Source organism: Hypanus sabinus, chromosome 1 (assembly GCF_030144855.1).
Source record: "Hypanus sabinus isolate sHypSab1 chromosome 1, sHypSab1.hap1, whole genome shotgun sequence".
Lineage (NCBI taxonomy): Eukaryota > Metazoa > Chordata > Chondrichthyes > Myliobatiformes > Dasyatidae > Hypanus > Hypanus sabinus.
Window position 1 is genome coordinate 110,289,740 of NC_082706.1, and position 16,577 is coordinate 110,306,316.

Below are 16,577 nucleotides of genomic sequence, written 5' to 3' on the forward strand. Positions count from 1 at the left end.
TTCCAGGAGACTACCATTACCAATACATTGAAGTGTATGATGTTCATTACTAAGAAAGCCCAGCAGAGACTGTTCTTCCTACACCAGCTTAGGAAACTTAATATCTCAGTATGTATCCTGGTGAATTTTTACTCAGTCATCACTAAAAGTGTTGTGGTCACCTGTATCACCATTTGTTGTTCCAGCATCTCCTCCCTCTCCAACTCCAGGTTGCAGTCAATGGCTGCTAACTATCGACATTGAAAGATGCATCATCAGGGTGAAGGAAAAGAGTTGAAAAAATTACTGCTGATTCTACCCTCCCTTACACCAAATTGCTATCAGGGGAACACTACAAGTCCACCATCACCAGGACTACATGTCATTTCCCAAAGCTTACAGTATCTCCTGTAGCAATGCAGTTGTTCAACAACACTCACTGAGGTGGAATATCCAAACTGTCCCTGCACAACATCCATTAAATGATCCTTCCTGCTCTCTGTTGATGGTTGTTTAGTTCATTTCACATTTACTTAGGTTTGATTTTCAAATTTTATGCTTGTGACCATTCTGCTAATTGGTGATTGCTCATGGCTATTTGCATTATTGTCTTGTAAATTGTTGATTGCTATTGTGTTGTCTGTTATAGTCCTGTATTTTATGATAGCATTTGAAATGAGTCTAGTCTCAATTATCAATGTTCAACATTTAAAATCACAAAGCAATTTCAAACATTGCATTCATTAGTTTGGATGCCTCCTCCATTGACTTCAGAGGAGTCTCGAAGGAACAGAGACTGAAATAAGAGGGCAACACAAGAGTGTAAACAGAAAGAGAGAGAAAGGTGAAATATTTAATGACTAGGAAACATGCTAATTAAAAAGCAAACGAGAAACATTTGATGCAAAATGAATATGGAAATAGCAGACAGTTAATCAATAGGATTGACAGCCAAAACTGTGAAAAGCTCCAAATTGGTGAAAAGTTGTCCATCTTGGATGAATCAAAACCTCATAGCTCTACCACTTCATACACCTCCTTGAGGTTGATGGCCTACACAGGATTAATCATGCGAAGGCAGTAACCCAGGGAAACTCCTGCTTCAACAATTGTCACCAAAAAAGGAGTGTTGTTTCATTATCCTGGATTCTATAACCTCTAAACATCATTTTTGTACCTTTCCCAGGTCGAAGATTTTTCATCTGAAGTAACAACTTTCTCTTTCTACAGATGCTGTCTGACTGGCTGTTACTAAGATGTTTGCTTTTATTTTAGTTTTCCAACAGATGCAATTATTTCATTTTTTAAATTGTTGTACTTGAACTTCAAATCTTACTTCCTCAATTCAGAGTATAACAAAACACTATTGGTTCACACTGTATGTTGCCTTTACTTCCTCCTCGTCAAAAAATTTCAGTGCAGATTAACCACTTTGGGAATAACTACGATGTTTCTCTTCAAATCCAAAAAAACTTGAAGTTTGTCTGGCATAACCAAACAATCTAAATTAGTATACTGCACTCTGAGTCAGCCTTATATGGGTGTGTTTGATTTTGGCAGCTATATATAACAAAGTTTTGTGTGAAGTAGTCATATCCCTTAACATAATGAACGCACACACAAAAGAGCTGATAGCTACAAATTAAACTGAGAAAATATTTAAAACAGAAACAAGTGGGCTTTGTGGAACTGTTTAGAACTTTTTTATGTAAATCAGTTTTACAGTAGTTTCATAACAAGTGGATATAGTGTCCTTGAATTTAGATATCTCACCTTCCAATGATCTTCTTTGCTGTTACATTGTTAGTAATATGCTGACTGAATAAATTTGGTCAAGGTCATGAGAGAGGAAAGTTTCATATTTCAGATCTACTCTTTTTCAATCCATATTATCTCTGACCTTCAAAAGAAGCTTTGTTCCAACAAAAAGCAAAACTCCAAATTGCTATTTGCTCTTTCCAATTTATGACACCTGCAATATTCAAGGCTTTTTATAGAATACTTAGGGCTCTAAGTTTACAGATAAAAAGAAAATTGACATGCAATGGGAACCAAGTTATAAAGTCCATTATGGGTTTAATCTTCTCTAGCTCATTAAAAAACAGCGATTTTTGGGTTTAGCACATATAGTAAATAACTTCCGCCATTTATTTTCAAATCTGTATGTAGATTGTAGATTAAATTTGAATTCCAGCTCTTAACAATGGTGTCTAAAAACCTTGACTCAGAGACTGGACAATGTTAATTAAAGTTAATTTCAATGACTGTGCTGTGCACGCGAATTGGGAGGTGTGAAGTTTGTATGTAGTACAAGCAAAGCATTGTGGATATGTTGTAAGTATGGAATTGTTCTTTGATGTTTAACACATAAGCTGTTGTGTAACATTGGGCCAGGCACACACACACACACACACACTCTCTCTCTCTCTCTCTCTCTCCCCCTTCCCCACTTCTCCTTTCCTCTCCCTTTCTGCCCGCCTATCTTCCTCTCCACCCCTTGACTCCAAAGGCTTATTTGGGTTTATTTGTGATATTTTGTCAAATAAAGACACTGCTTTAAAACTACTAATACTTCTTTATGATGAGTTTGTTCATGCAACAACATGTGGTGTCGAGTGGGATACCTTCTTGTGACCTATCATGTGGCCAGCGACCTTAGCAGTCTAAGTGGGTGAGTATTTTTAAAATTAGCACTCACACTTGGACCTGTTTGGGTTAGTGGTACATGGCGTTGGAGCGAATTTTGGGTTTAGCATTTCTGCATTTAACAAATGACTTCTCAGCCACCGATCTTCAAATCTTAATGTAAATTAATTTAAATGAACAATAGGTCCCTAAAAGGCGTGAATCACAGACCAGACAATGCTGAATAAAATTCATTTAGATGCCTGTGGGTGTGGGTGTGAATCGGGAAATGTGAGGTTTGTGTGTAGTTTCAATGAAATCATTGTAGATACATTATAAATATGGAATTGTCCTCTGAAGTTTAGCACATAAAATATTAAGCCCTGCATTGGGCCAGCCAGACCTTTTGACCAAAAGTATTTCTATATGAAGCTTGCTGTACCTTGTTTTGTTGAATAAAGAAGCTGCTTCATATCTACCAGTACGTTTGTCCAGTGACTTCATTCAGGCAACGGCACATGGAATCACGAACATGAAGAGCTGGTAGATATAAAAGTAAAAAGTGTGCATGCATAAGATTTATGTAAGTGAAATCGGAAAGCGGCTGTAGCGAATGTAGCTGTCTGAGAACTTGCTGTGTGTGCTAGCAGCTGGGGCATGTAGCAGGAATCCATGGGAGGGTAAAGGAGATGATTTGTTACAGCTGTGGCTTCTCTGGCTATGGTTGGAGGCAGTGTTCTGAGAAAAGTGGAAAGGGTAGAAATCATTTACTAAAGCAGGCAGAGTTCACAGCAGTGCCCTCTCTTTCTAACTTCCTCGCTGACCAGATTATAAAGTTGGTGAGGTTAGACAAAAGGGTGAAGGCTGCCTCTTTTGCCAGAGGTGGTCATCCGTGGAGGTACACAAGAGGTTTATCAGTGCCAGCAACGCACAATGTTAGTGGACACAGGATCATCAGTATTGGTAACTGATCTATCCTCGCCCATGACTGGAGAGATGATTTACATTACCAGTGCAAGAGGTAAAACAATGAGGGAGGAGAGAAGTCAGTTCCAGGTACTGGAAATTGGCGAAGTGCAGCTTCCAGTGTATTTCTGGGTCTGTTGAAATAATGAGGGTACTCTCCTTGCAAAAGACATCCTAAGGGAAGCAGGAGCCATTATAGATTCAGAAAAGGGAGAAATAACATGGACGAGACAGGGACAACGAACTGTGTGATGCACAAAGCAGCTAACGCAGCCCACAGGGAGACAGCAGCCCCTAGCAGGGAGGAGAGAGAGGGTGATATTTCAGGAGATCCCAGGGGGAGGGAGCCAAGCGCAGTCAGGAGATACCTGGGGCGTTTACAGTAAAGAATCACCAGAAAGGGGAGAGTAAGGAGCAGGGAGGGAACAAGTGGGGAGACATCAGTGCATGGACAGCAGCAGAATGACAAGCAGCAGCAAAAATTACAAATGTTCAGAAAGAAAGTGCAACTGTCAATTTGGTAAGATTATGCGGAGCTGTAAAGGACCAAGCAAATCAACAGCAGCACATTGCTGATCAGAGGGACCGGAGGGAGGAGATTGTCCTCCCACACCCAGGTGACCAAGTCATGGTAAGGGTGCAGTCTGAAAGGGCAGGGTTTGCTCCCAGATGCATCGTATCACAGATAGTACTCTTAAAAAATGATACTTGTCTCTGTGTGCAGACTCGGAGAGGCCATCAATGGAAACTCTGGACTCGGGTTAAACCGTACGAATCGCCTTCTTGTTGCCCCTACAGATAGAGCAGGAGATCACGTGTACCCAGTAACAGTGTAATTATAGAGAACCTAAGAGATGCACATCAGCTGGCCACATCTGACCTGACTGCAGTTGATGGAAGCAGACCCCCAGGCAAACACGAAGGCAGAAGACACTGACAAAGCATAACAGAAACCTGTGAGTAGCATGCTAAAGTGTGATGGTAATGGTACTCTGTAAGGAAGCTGTTTGCTGAAGGTAGAAGGTTCAATAGCATAGAATAGAAAAGATTTTGGGGAAAATAGATGGGGAGGGATTTAAGTTAAAGCTGAATCATTAGGTTTCAAAATTCGATGTCGAGGAAGATCCAATGTCATGACATTGGAAGGCAGTCACCCCTGGCCTGAATGAGGAGTGACTACAAATGAGCTGGACCCTTTCAGCCATTGGACCAGCGATCAACTGGGCAGTTCAGAAGGGAGTGCCACTGGGAAGAAGTCCTTGCAGTCTTTCAAATAGAAACTACCCCAACCCTTTCCTGTACGTCAATGAGAGGGCCTGTGAGCCTGATGCATTTACCTTGCTGGTGCCCCTGGAAAGAGAAGAGTTTTAGCGACCAGAAAATAAAGGGGAGAAGACAGGGAAGCGGTTAGGCTGCAATTAGCTAGCAGGGAAAGACCCAACAGGAGTACAAACAGAACCGCATTTCTAAAGCCTGTTATTCAAACTTCTGGAACAATCTCTCTACCTAGCATTTTGTAGGTAGCGATTAGGGATGATAGGGTAGATATAGATGCATTTAAAATAACTGGGGGGGGGGGAGTTCTGAAGTAGATCATAGTTGCTGCACTATTTGAGTAGATCCTCCTTAAGGTTGGCCTTTCCTGGTACAATTTTATTTTGCCCAGGAGGCCAAGAGGAGGGACTGTCAGAGCTACTTTTGGGTTTAGCACATATCCCAAATAATTTCAGCCACCAATATTCTCTCCTGGAATCTCCCTCTCCCTTTCCCTCTCCCTCACCTTTTCCCTCTCCTTCTCCCTCCCCTTCTCCCTATCCTTCTCCCTCTTGTGACTCCAAACTCTGTCAGCTTGTTTATGATATTTTGCTGAATAAAGAGGGCACTTCATATCAACCAGTACTTCTCCCTGGTGAGTTTGTTCACTCACCTCACTAATGAAAGGAAAAGAAGTAGGCACGTTATCCCAGGCTCTCATGTTTTTTTATTCGTTTTGGGAGTTACAAAACAACAGTGGTGATGAGTAAGTTTTAAAACGAGTGTAAGACGACTATCTACCTGTTGAAGCACAGCAAGACATTCAAGTTTAAAAAATTGTAAATATATTGTTTGATTAGTTGAATTTCCAGAGTTAAAAGACATAAGACCATACAGCACAATTAGTAGTTATGATGTAAGAGTGGTTACTGCATTTAGAACAAGATCATCTCATGGAAACAACATTCTCAGGAGAAAAAATGAAGTGAAAATACTGCGCAATATACCCTTCCTTTAAGAAACATTTTTTCACTGGTAAAGTACTTTTATAGGTCATAAGGTGTTTCAAAACACCTACAACAAATCACTGATTTAAATATACAGCCACTGTCGCATAGGCAAATTTGACGACAAATGAGTGGAAAATTAATTCTCAAAAACAGGAAAGAATGTGCTTTTTTTTAGTGGTGGTGCTGAATAATAGGGTAATATTGTCAGGTCATTGAGGGAACACAGTGACCTTTAAAGAAACTTTTGCATATTTCCGCCACTTACTGCTCAAAGTGGCGTAGAAAAGTCAAGAAAATCAATCATGGATTCATCCCTTTCTTTCAAGAACTTGCATACATTTTCCACTAAGATTTTGGAGAAGGAAATATATACATGCATTCATGAAGGAGCATCCCAGTGTTTGAAGTGAAGTTGATTCATGCAGGAGAAAATTGTATTTAAATAACAATGCTCAGAAAACTCACATGCATTTAGTCCAGTATCATCCAGTACCATTAGATGTCATTTCTGAGTGTATCTTGTGAAATAACCTGTGCATTTAAGGATGTATAAATTGTGACATTTTGCACACTGGCTCATGTTATGCGTAAGCTATTTAAGGAACATTGTACACCAGCTGATATTAACCTGTACAAGGCTACAGCTCTTAAGAGGGATGTGTGCACTGAATAGGAAGAAATTAATACACTATGATCAGCAGACTGTAATTTCCCTTTAAGTGATGTACTTTTGAACCATCATAATTAACTCGTGATTTCATGTTCTTCCAAAAGACTTGACAGACTTAACACTTAAGAATGCAGGTACGACATCTTTAAGCAGATGAAGGTCCATCGTCATGGCTGAAAGAGAGGAAGGAGGGGAGGATTCTAAGCTAGACTAAGACAACAGGGTATAAAACTTCCTCTACCTGGTACCTAGTTAGTAAATATTCAGTCACTGGAGAACAGGATTGAGGATCTAACTGTTTCTTATCAAAACAGTTCTCCTCCATGACACTGATTACAGTTTACAAACAGTACAAGCCTAATGTTAAGCAGGTCTTTGAGGTACTAATCACCACCATTGGCAAACAAGAAACAGCCTACACTGACGCCTTTCCAATCATTGTCACGGACTTTGGTCAGGCTTCTTTGAAGAAATCTTGGCCCAATTATCATGAACATATCACCTGTAGCACCTGAGATCCCAGTACACTTGGCCACTGCAATACCACCATAAGGGATGCCTGCTGTTCAATCTTAGACCTGATATTAAACTGATTATTTGGCAGTCCTCCTCCAACCTGCATGCAGGCAGAGGCTGAAGAGCAAGGCCACAGGAGTAGGGCAATGAAGAGGTGGACGTGGGAGGCAGGGGAGCAGCTACAGGACTGCTTTGACTTGGTGGACTGGGCTGTATTCAAGAACTCATCAGAGGATCCAAATGAATACCATAGTTATCATGGACTTTGTAAAAACAGTCATAGCTGAGTGTGTCCCCGGAACATCATTCTGAGTCTTTCCCAACCAGAAGCCCTGAATGAACCATTTGATCCGCAAGCTGTTGAGGGCCAGATAAGTGGTCTTCTGGTCTTGTAATCAGGTAACATACAAGAGGTCCACAAACAACTCCAGAAAGTAGCAATTCCAGACCAACTTGAATCTCTGAAGGATGCTCGACAGCTATAACGGGCTTAAATATTATCACTTCCTTCAAGATGAAACTAAGTAACATTGGTGACAACAAGGTTTTGCTCCCAGATGAGCTCAATGTTTTTTGATTGCATTGACCATCAAAATGCAGAGGCACCTTCACAAATTCTACAGCCCCTGATGACCCTGTGATTTCAGTCTCTAAGGCTGATGTGAAAGCATTCTTCAGTAGGGTGAATCCACAGAGAGTATCTGGCCCATACAGGGTTCCTAGTCAAAGACCTAAGTTGATCAGCTAGCTGGAGTGTTCACCATTATCTTTACCTTTTGTTTTAACAGTCTGAGGTACCCACCTGATTCAAGCAGGCTTCAATTATACTGGTGCCTGAGAAGAGTATGGTTACCTGTCACTGTGAAGAAGTGTTTTGAGAGGCTGGTTATGTAACATATAACTCCAGCTTGAGAAGTGACTTAATCTACTCCAATTTGCCTCCTGTCACAACAGGTCCACAGCAGTTGCCCTTTCAATGGCTATTCACTCAACCCTAGAGCATCTGGACCCCAAAGATCCATACATCAGGATGCTCTTCATTGAATACACCTCAGCACTCAATACCATCATCCTCTCAAAACTAATTAATAAGCTTCAAGATCTTGGCCTCAGTACCTCCTTGTGCCACTGGATTCTCAATTTCCTCACTTGCAGACCCCAGTCAGTTTGGATTGGCAACAACATCTCCTCTACAATCTCCATCACCTCAAGGCTGCACTTAGCCTCCCGCTCTATTCACTTTACACTTATGACTGTGAGATTAAACACAGCTCCAATGCTATATTTAAGTTTGCTGATGGTGTCGCTGTCATTGGCCCTCAAATGTGGTTATGAATCACAGGAAAGTACCATCCATCATCAGCAACCCCCACCACCAGGTCATACTCTCTTCTCACTGCTACCATCAGGGAGCAGGTACAGGAACCTCAGGACCCACAGCACCAGTTTCAGGTACAGTTATTACCCCTCCACATCAGGCTCTTGAACCAGAAAGGCTAACTTTAATCCACTTACTCACCCCCTCACTGAAGTGTTCCCACAACCTATGGACTCACTTTCAAGGACTCTTCATTTCATGTTCCTGATATTTATTGCTTATTTATTATTTATTATTATTGTTTTATTTAGTTTTTTTCTTTCTTTTTGTATGTGCACAGTTTGTTGTCTTTTGCGCATTAGTTGTTTGCCTGTCCTTTTGGCTGGGATCCTGCATTAACTCTATAGTGTTTCTTGCATTTACTGTGAATGCCTGCAAGAAAATGAATCTTGGGTTTGTATATGGTGATGTATACGTACTTTGATAATAAATTTACTTCGAAGTTTTGAACTTTGAGGAGGGGATGGATTAAGTAATATAGGTTGCTCGACAAAGTTAGTAAGGATAATGCAATTGATGTGGTGTACTTGGACTGCCAGATCACTTTTAATAAGGTGCCATTTAATAAGTTTAGCAAAAAAGTTGAGGCACATATTTAAAATGAACATTGTGAGCATAGATACACAGATGTTAGGTAACAGACAAAGAAGCACGATGAATGAATGTTTCTCAGACTGGGGGAAGAAGGTGTATTGATTTTTCTTTGATCTACAGTACATTTATGATTAAAGTTTGGGAGTTCAAAGCATAATTTATAACTTTGTGGATGAGACAATAATTACAACATTGTGAATTGCAAAGAGGATAGTGTTAGAGTGTATCAAGACATAAACTGGCTGGTGCAACGGGTTGAAACATTGTAGATAAACTTTACTGTGAAGAAATGTGAGCATCTTGTAGCAAGATTGAAGAAAGGCAGCAAAGAATGAAGGATACTTTTCTAAAAGGAGTAAAAAGATCTGTGGTGATGTATACAATACATTAGAAACATCCAAATCTTGACTATCCTTGATCTACATGTTCCACTTGAGTCAAGGCTGCAGGTAAATTATTAAATAGGCATACACAGTTCTGGGCTTTAATCAGCAGTGGTATGGGCTATACAAATGGGGAAATCATAGTGAATCTTTATAAATGTTGTTCCACCTCAAAATGTTCAATTCACTACATTTTAAGAGGGATGTGGAGGCACTAGAGAAGATCCAGAAAAGATTTATGAGAATGACTTCTGGGATGAGGGTCTACAGTCACAAGGATAGATTAGAAAAGTTGCACCTGTTTTCAAGAAGGAAAAGAAAGCTGAGGGGAGGTGAAAGTATCTAAACTGATGAGGGGTCTAGACAGAGGTGTGAGTGGTAGCTTCGTTACAGTGACTGAGAGTTCCAGGTCACAAATAGACAGCTTGGGGAGGATTGACACCTCAAGCATACAAAAGAGCCTTGAATTTCACTGACAGTGACTGAGATCCTGATAGAGGGGAATAATCTGCATACTGAGGGGGGCTACAAAAAGAAATAAAAGCCAAAGAGAACCTGTTACCACAGGCACGTTCAAGGAGTAGCAGATTGGGAAAGAAGTGCTGATTTGTATCAGGATTTTCAGTGGTTCCGGGAATATTTAAATAGGCTTCTGGTAAATTAAAGGTTTTGTTAAGAAAAATGTTTTAAACAAATTAATTTGTTGTTAAGTAACTAAATTAAGTAAACAGAAAACCATCTAATTGAATACATAAAATGAGATTTGTATGGCACTTGATGTGTTATAGCTGCAGTGTTTGGATTTTATGAAGACCAGTGAAACCCCAGCAATACATCTTAAATATCTGAACTTTGAGGAGCCTTTGTCTACCTGTTGTGCTGGAGGCAGAGAGGAGAGAAGTTGCCTGCACGTGGGCATCCTGGATTTGGTTAGTGGCCAAAACGGAAAGATAATGTGGCACAGGGATTCAGGTGACAGAGATGGAGACGTTTTGGAATTTCACCTTGCAAAAACAAGCCAAAACACTTACTACATTACTGAATGTGGACAAAGACTGCTGGGTGGACATGCAGTCTTTGTTTACGTTCATGAATGTGACCACAGACTACATGTCCACCCTGACCATAGCACAAAGCTTTTCAAAAGGAGGGATCATTATAGTGAGGGAGAACAGGGGAAGATAAAACTCTCTGCAGCCATGACTGATAACTGCCTTGTCTGCTCACTCCTAGGATTAAGAGCATTTCCAGATCTGAAGGAGAATTTGGGAATGGTGGAGAACAGTTAATTAGAATAAGGTTCTGCTGAAAGACTTTTCAGAGTTAGGTTTCAAAATAAGGAGAAGCAATGGTAAAATATTCAGAAATACAAGCAGAAAGTGCTGGTGATGCTCAACAGATTAAGCAGCATCTGAGCAGAGAGGAAAACAAAGGTAATATTTCAGATTAATAACTCTGCGAGAAAATGAGGATGTCTTAAATTGCAGAGATGGGTGTTTCTGATGGAGGAAACAAAGCAACTGCCTATGTCTTGATGACAGACATTTTGTTGGTGACCTCAGAAAGTGTGATGAATGCTTGTTCATCGCAGCTCATCTGTGTGGAGGAGTGTAAACAGAGGGCGGTGAGTAAAGGGGAAAGAAGTCCAAAACTGCGAAATGTAGAACAGAAGAACTGCTGGAAATGTGAACTGAAACAAAGTGCAGAATAGAATCAGCATCTCCAGTGGCACTGATGGAGGGGAAACTAAAGCTGACTAAGTTAGTGCATGACCTGGCATCAGTAATGGCCAGTTCTGACACAATCTGGAAATGCTGCTTTACTAAAACTGTCGAAGTTGACGGCAGATGAGTTGCTGTTCGAAGAGCTTATGTTAGGTTTCTGGGAACACTGGGAGAGGCTATGGATACAGAGGTCAGAATGGAAGTTGGTTTGGAGAATTAAAGTGACAGACAGCAAAAGCAGAGTCACCCTTGCAGACAAAATGGAAGATATTTGTTTTCTCCAAATTAGATCAGGCTATGTCACGAGCACTGAATGCAATAGACTGAATCAGAAGTTGGTTGAACTATTGCATAACCTGGTGGGGCTGTTTAGATCCATAGACAGTGGAGTGATGGATTTTCACTGTCCAGGAGGCTTTTATATTTTTGCCAAGCTCAGCTTTTAAACACTAGCGGCTGAGCAGATTGTGAACAACAGGTGTTAAGCTGAAGATTAAGAAATACCTGAGGCATTAAAGGAATATCTTACCATAACTATTCTTCACTGCTGAAGGAAATCAATGGATATACTGTATGTGAAAGAGAACCATTTTTATAGGCACAGACAAGGGGAGTTGAGCATAGGAGCAAAGAGGTCCTTCTGCAGTTGTACAGGGCCCTGGTGAGACCTCACCTAGAGTACTGTGTTCAGTTTTGGTCTCCAAATTTGAGGAAGGACATTCTTATTATTGAGGGAGTGCAGCGTAGGTTCACGAGGCTGATTGCTGGGATGGTGGGACTGTCATATGTTGAAAGATTGGAGCGACTGGAATTGTATACACTGGAATTTAGAAGGATGAGAGGGGATCTGATTGAAACATATAAGATTATTAAGGGATTGGAGACGCTAGAGGCAGGAAGTATGTTCCTGATGTAGGGGGAGTCCAGAACCAGAGGCCACAGTTTAAGAATAAGGGGTTGGCCATTTAGAACGGAGTTCAGGAAAAACTTTTTCACCCAGAGAGTTGTGGATCTATGGAATGCTCTGCCTCAGAAGGCAGTGGAGGCCAATTCTCTGGATGCTTTCAAGAAAGAGTTAGATAGAGCTCTTAAAGATAGTGAAGTCAAGGGATATGGGAAGAAGGCAGGAACGGGGTACTGATTGTGGATGATCATCCATCATCACATTGAAAGGCAGTGCTGGCTCGAAGGGCTGAATAGCCTACTCCTGCACCTATTGTCTATTGTCTATGAAGAGAGAAGAAATGGGGCTACTGGGATTGCTGCTGGAAGCCAATAAGAGCTCAACCAATAAAATGTCCTCTTGTGTCATGACAAGATAAACGCAATAAAAATGGAGCTTTGATTTTTGTAGCCAAAGCTTTCTACATTTCCTTCAGATTTAGTGCTCCTATGCACTCAGAGATTTAATTTCAGTGTAGGTTCAAACACAGATAGAAGAGTTGAAAACAAGTGGTGCAATGAAAACAAAAGTTTTAACAAGTGCAGCATCGAGGAGCCAAAAATTACAATAGTCAATGTGAATTAAGGCTAAGCTCCATCATTAACCAATGAACACTATTACCATTGTCAAAAGACAACCATCTCACTCCTCAAGACATTATTACAGGAAATCCCAAGGGTTTTGAACCCAGGTACAATCAACTTCAGTTTCTTCATCAATTAAAGTAGGAAAGTTCCCTGATGACTACAGGCCATTTATATCCATTAAAAGTTATTCAATTATGTAATGAATTAGTCCAACCCTGCAAACAGGGATGGTAAGGCCTAAGTAACATTCACGTACCTATAAATGACATGTAATGTCTATCTCCAAAAAACATTTGTATGACACAAAAACAGAAAATGCTGGAAGAATTCATCAAAGCAAATAATATCTATGGAAAGGAGAAACAGACTTCAAGACAGGGTATCTTACCAAAATGTTAACTGCCTGACTAAGCTCTTGCAGTGTTTTTGTTTAATTTTCAAAATTTGCATTCTTACTTGTTTTAATTTTTGATGACATTAACTGGCATTTACCATAATCAACAAGGGCAGTACAGTGAAACTGCTATTATTTGACAGTCTCTGGCTTTAATGGTGCCAGACTAGGTGATTTTCTGATCCATACAATTAATGATTAGATAGTTAAAGGGACAAGCAACATAAATTATTACTTTAAAATTCACTTGCTCCCACAAAGAAATGTTAAAACATGACCCAGGTTACTAAAAGGTTCTATTAAAATTTCTGTTTTCAGTTGTGACATCATTGCAACACAACTGGCACATCTCTCTCCTTAACATCTTCTTTTAGTCAACACCTACGTCAGTTCATCAAATATGCTTTGTACCTGTCCTAGAAACCATCAGATTATTAACGCAAGACAAATAAAACCTGTAAGTTTGGAAAATCTGATATCATTTTGTTGGAAAATATATATAGAAGTAAAGTGTCAATGTTACAAGTTGGACTCCTCAAGGACAAAGTACCTCAACTATAAGAGGAGAAGACTGAGTGGAGCTGAGAGCAGAGTAAAATGCTATATCTTGACACTAGAGAGCATGAAAAAGCAATTTCCTGGCTATGCTATTTAATTAAGTGGTACACATACATTGGACTTATTTCTATTGGCCATTGAATCAGAAATAAAGGACACAAGTTTGTAAAATATCTGGAATTTTCTTCCAGGAAAGGATGCTGGAAGAAAGCTTCTGAAATGTAAAAAAAAGTTTAAATTAAAGGGAAATAGCTAAATTAAAGAAGGGAAATGAAAAGCAGCAGGTTTTAGAAAGGACAGTGGGAGTGGAACTATCCAAATAGCAATTGAAGAACTAACATGAAAACATGAACTTTGGGGGCACATGAAGTGTATAGTTAGTTGAAGTTAATAACAAAGGCAATGGTTACTGCCAACTGAGAGAGAAAGTAATGAATAAATGATTCAGTCACTGACAAAAGAAAATAATAAAGCAGATAGAAATTATGTGAAGGTTACCTCGCTGATGCAGTGAAAAGTTAATTGAAATTGGAAAATAGCATACTTGTTCATTAAGTGGATTGGGAGAGAATGAGACTAGTAAGACAAAGAGAATTAATTTATCAGCTTTAACTTAAAGTATCCCATGTGAACAAATCTACTCACATCCAAACAAGTAAATCTGGCAAATAAATAAATATTATAACATTTCAACAAATTTCACGACATGTGCTAATGATAAAAAACCTGATTCTGATATAATCACAATCTACAAAATATTAAGTCCTCTTAAACAGAAATTCAAAAGCTTCTGCAGATACTGGAAACCTTGAGCAACACAAACAAAATGCTGGAGGAACTCGGCAAGTCAAGCAGAACCTATGGTGGTGGGTAGCAGGATGAGACTGTTTGGGTCTGCTTAACTCAATCAAGTTAACTTGCATTATTCAGCTTTATCTGTGACAATAAAATTAAAATTGGGTCTTGTGCAAATCAGGAGAAAAGCAGAAGCTGTACTTTGTGATTGCAATCTGGTTGCTTGGATTATGAGGAACAGATTGTGTAACTTTTAAAACATAAAACATTATGTTCACTTAACACTTCAAATAACTATTTTTGCTGCTCCTATGTTGTTCCTCATAACTTTTAAAAATGAGCTCTCAAAAAGAATTCAAACAATTCTGTGATCAGTTGATGCCAATGGAGCATTCTAGGTGATTTGGGAAAACTTCCAAAATGTTTCAGCAACTAAAACACTGAAATATGGTTATTTGCAATGTAATGAACACAACAATCAATTTATTATAGCATAGCCCCAAATGAGCAATGTGATTATAACTTTATGGTTGAGTGTTGATGGTCAAAATACAAAACTGGATTCCCCCTTACCTCTGAAGTAGCTAGTTTAAGTGTACCTTTAAAGCAGGGAGGTGTTCTTTCACCAGTGCCATACTTACTCCGAGCTGCACTGAAATATTAGCCTTGGCTTCTTGCTTCGATATCTGGAGATTGCGGTTCTTCCCCAAACTAAAGCTATGATGACAGTTCATTCTACCTGTTTGTGCTCCAGTAAAATTTTTCCACTCCAGGAAAAAGAGGGCCGTATTCATGCTTTGGAAAATATCAGCAAATAATTCTAATGTGGTGCAGGTCAAAAGGAAATCCCTTATTCAAGAGAAATTACTTTTCCTTCTGATTCCATTTGCTAGTAGTAGGAGCCAAACATTATGTCCATACATTTTTGAGCAAAGTACACTTACACTGAGCAGTTTGCCAATTCTGGGGATTATGCCAGGAATTCCCACTGCTGCTGGTTGCAATCCAACATCTTGCCGCCATGCTAAATTATGTGCTTAATACAACTTTGCGTGTTTCTTACAAAAAAGGTCAAATGTAATTGCCGGGCACAATCTCTTATTTCTATGGATTATGGGATAGGTAAAAATTGAGATATTTTCGAAGAGTTATTGAAGAAAGGAGAGTGTGTGGGAATTTCATCAGCACTAAGGCAAGGACGTCGGTTTCCTCCTACTCTAATTTTATCCCGTAGTCAGCAATGCTAGTTTGCATTTCTCTGTCAGTGTACAGATTTCTTATACAAGTCTTGATTGTTTCAGTTCAACTATTAAGAAAGAGAGAGAAACCAAACAAAACCAGAAGGCTGATTTAGCAGTAAAGTGGTGTTTGTCACTGACAGATTATCCAAGCAATTGAAAGACACAGCTCAGGAAAACAAAACAGCACTTGTTATAACACGCCAAATTGGCATGACAGAGAATTTTCTTAAATAAAACAACCGTCAAGGGATTAACTTCTTCAAAATAAAACTAATTATATCTTTGAAAAGCAAAAAGTTCTTGCAGGAAACATTTACTCTACAGCAACAACAGAACTTATAAGCAAACCAAGTGCATTTGTCTTACCTATAGTTGCAATGATGCTTAGATTGTCCTGAATGGACTGATGTTTCACATCTGCCTGCACTAACACTGCAAGCTTGTGATACCAAGAATATTCCACTGTAGTATAAACTGTCTCAATAAGGAAGTATAGTTCAGCAAACAAGCTCCTCCTTCCCATGTTGCTTTGCATAAATTCCAAGTAACCATAGAGATGACTGGCGCACCTTTCCAGACTCAATACCTCCCTCTAGCCAATTAATTTTTAAGAGTCAAATACAGAAATCCCATCAAATTTACCTTGCTTTACATATATTGAAATGTGGATTATATGCATCCACATTCACAGGAATAAATTAGATGCAAAAGTACAAGACAAAATTACTCATAGAAACATAAAAAAATAGAAAACCGACTGTACAATACAGGCCCTTCGGCCCACAAGGCTGTGGCGAACATGTCCTTACCTTAGAAATTACCTACGTTTACCCATAGCCTTCTATTTTTCTAAGCTCCACCACCAGTAGCCTATTCCATGCACTCACTACTCTCTGCATAAAAAAAACTTACCCCTGACATCTCCTCTGTATTTACTTCCAAGCACCTTAAAACTATGTC

The 16,577-nt window shown here is 39.5% G+C and overlaps 1 protein-coding gene across 2 annotated transcripts in view; it reads right to left on the bottom strand.

Annotated features, from left to right (window-relative positions):
• LOC132396647 (ALS2 C-terminal-like protein) overlaps window positions 1–16,123 on the bottom strand; it is an 86,511-nt gene extending 70,388 nt beyond the window's left edge. Inside the window, exons 1-2 of one of the 2 annotated variants that reach the window (XM_059974377.1) lie at window positions 15,984–16,041; window positions 3,047–3,144 (exon numbers count right to left, since the gene is read on the bottom strand). The gene's annotated coding sequence lies outside the window, so the exon portion shown is untranslated. Of the gene's footprint in view, window positions 1–3,046; window positions 3,145–15,983 lie in introns of both variants that reach the window. The other variant, XM_059974385.1, reaches the window with a different exon arrangement.
• Between the last annotated feature and the right edge of the window lie 454 nt (window positions 16,124–16,577).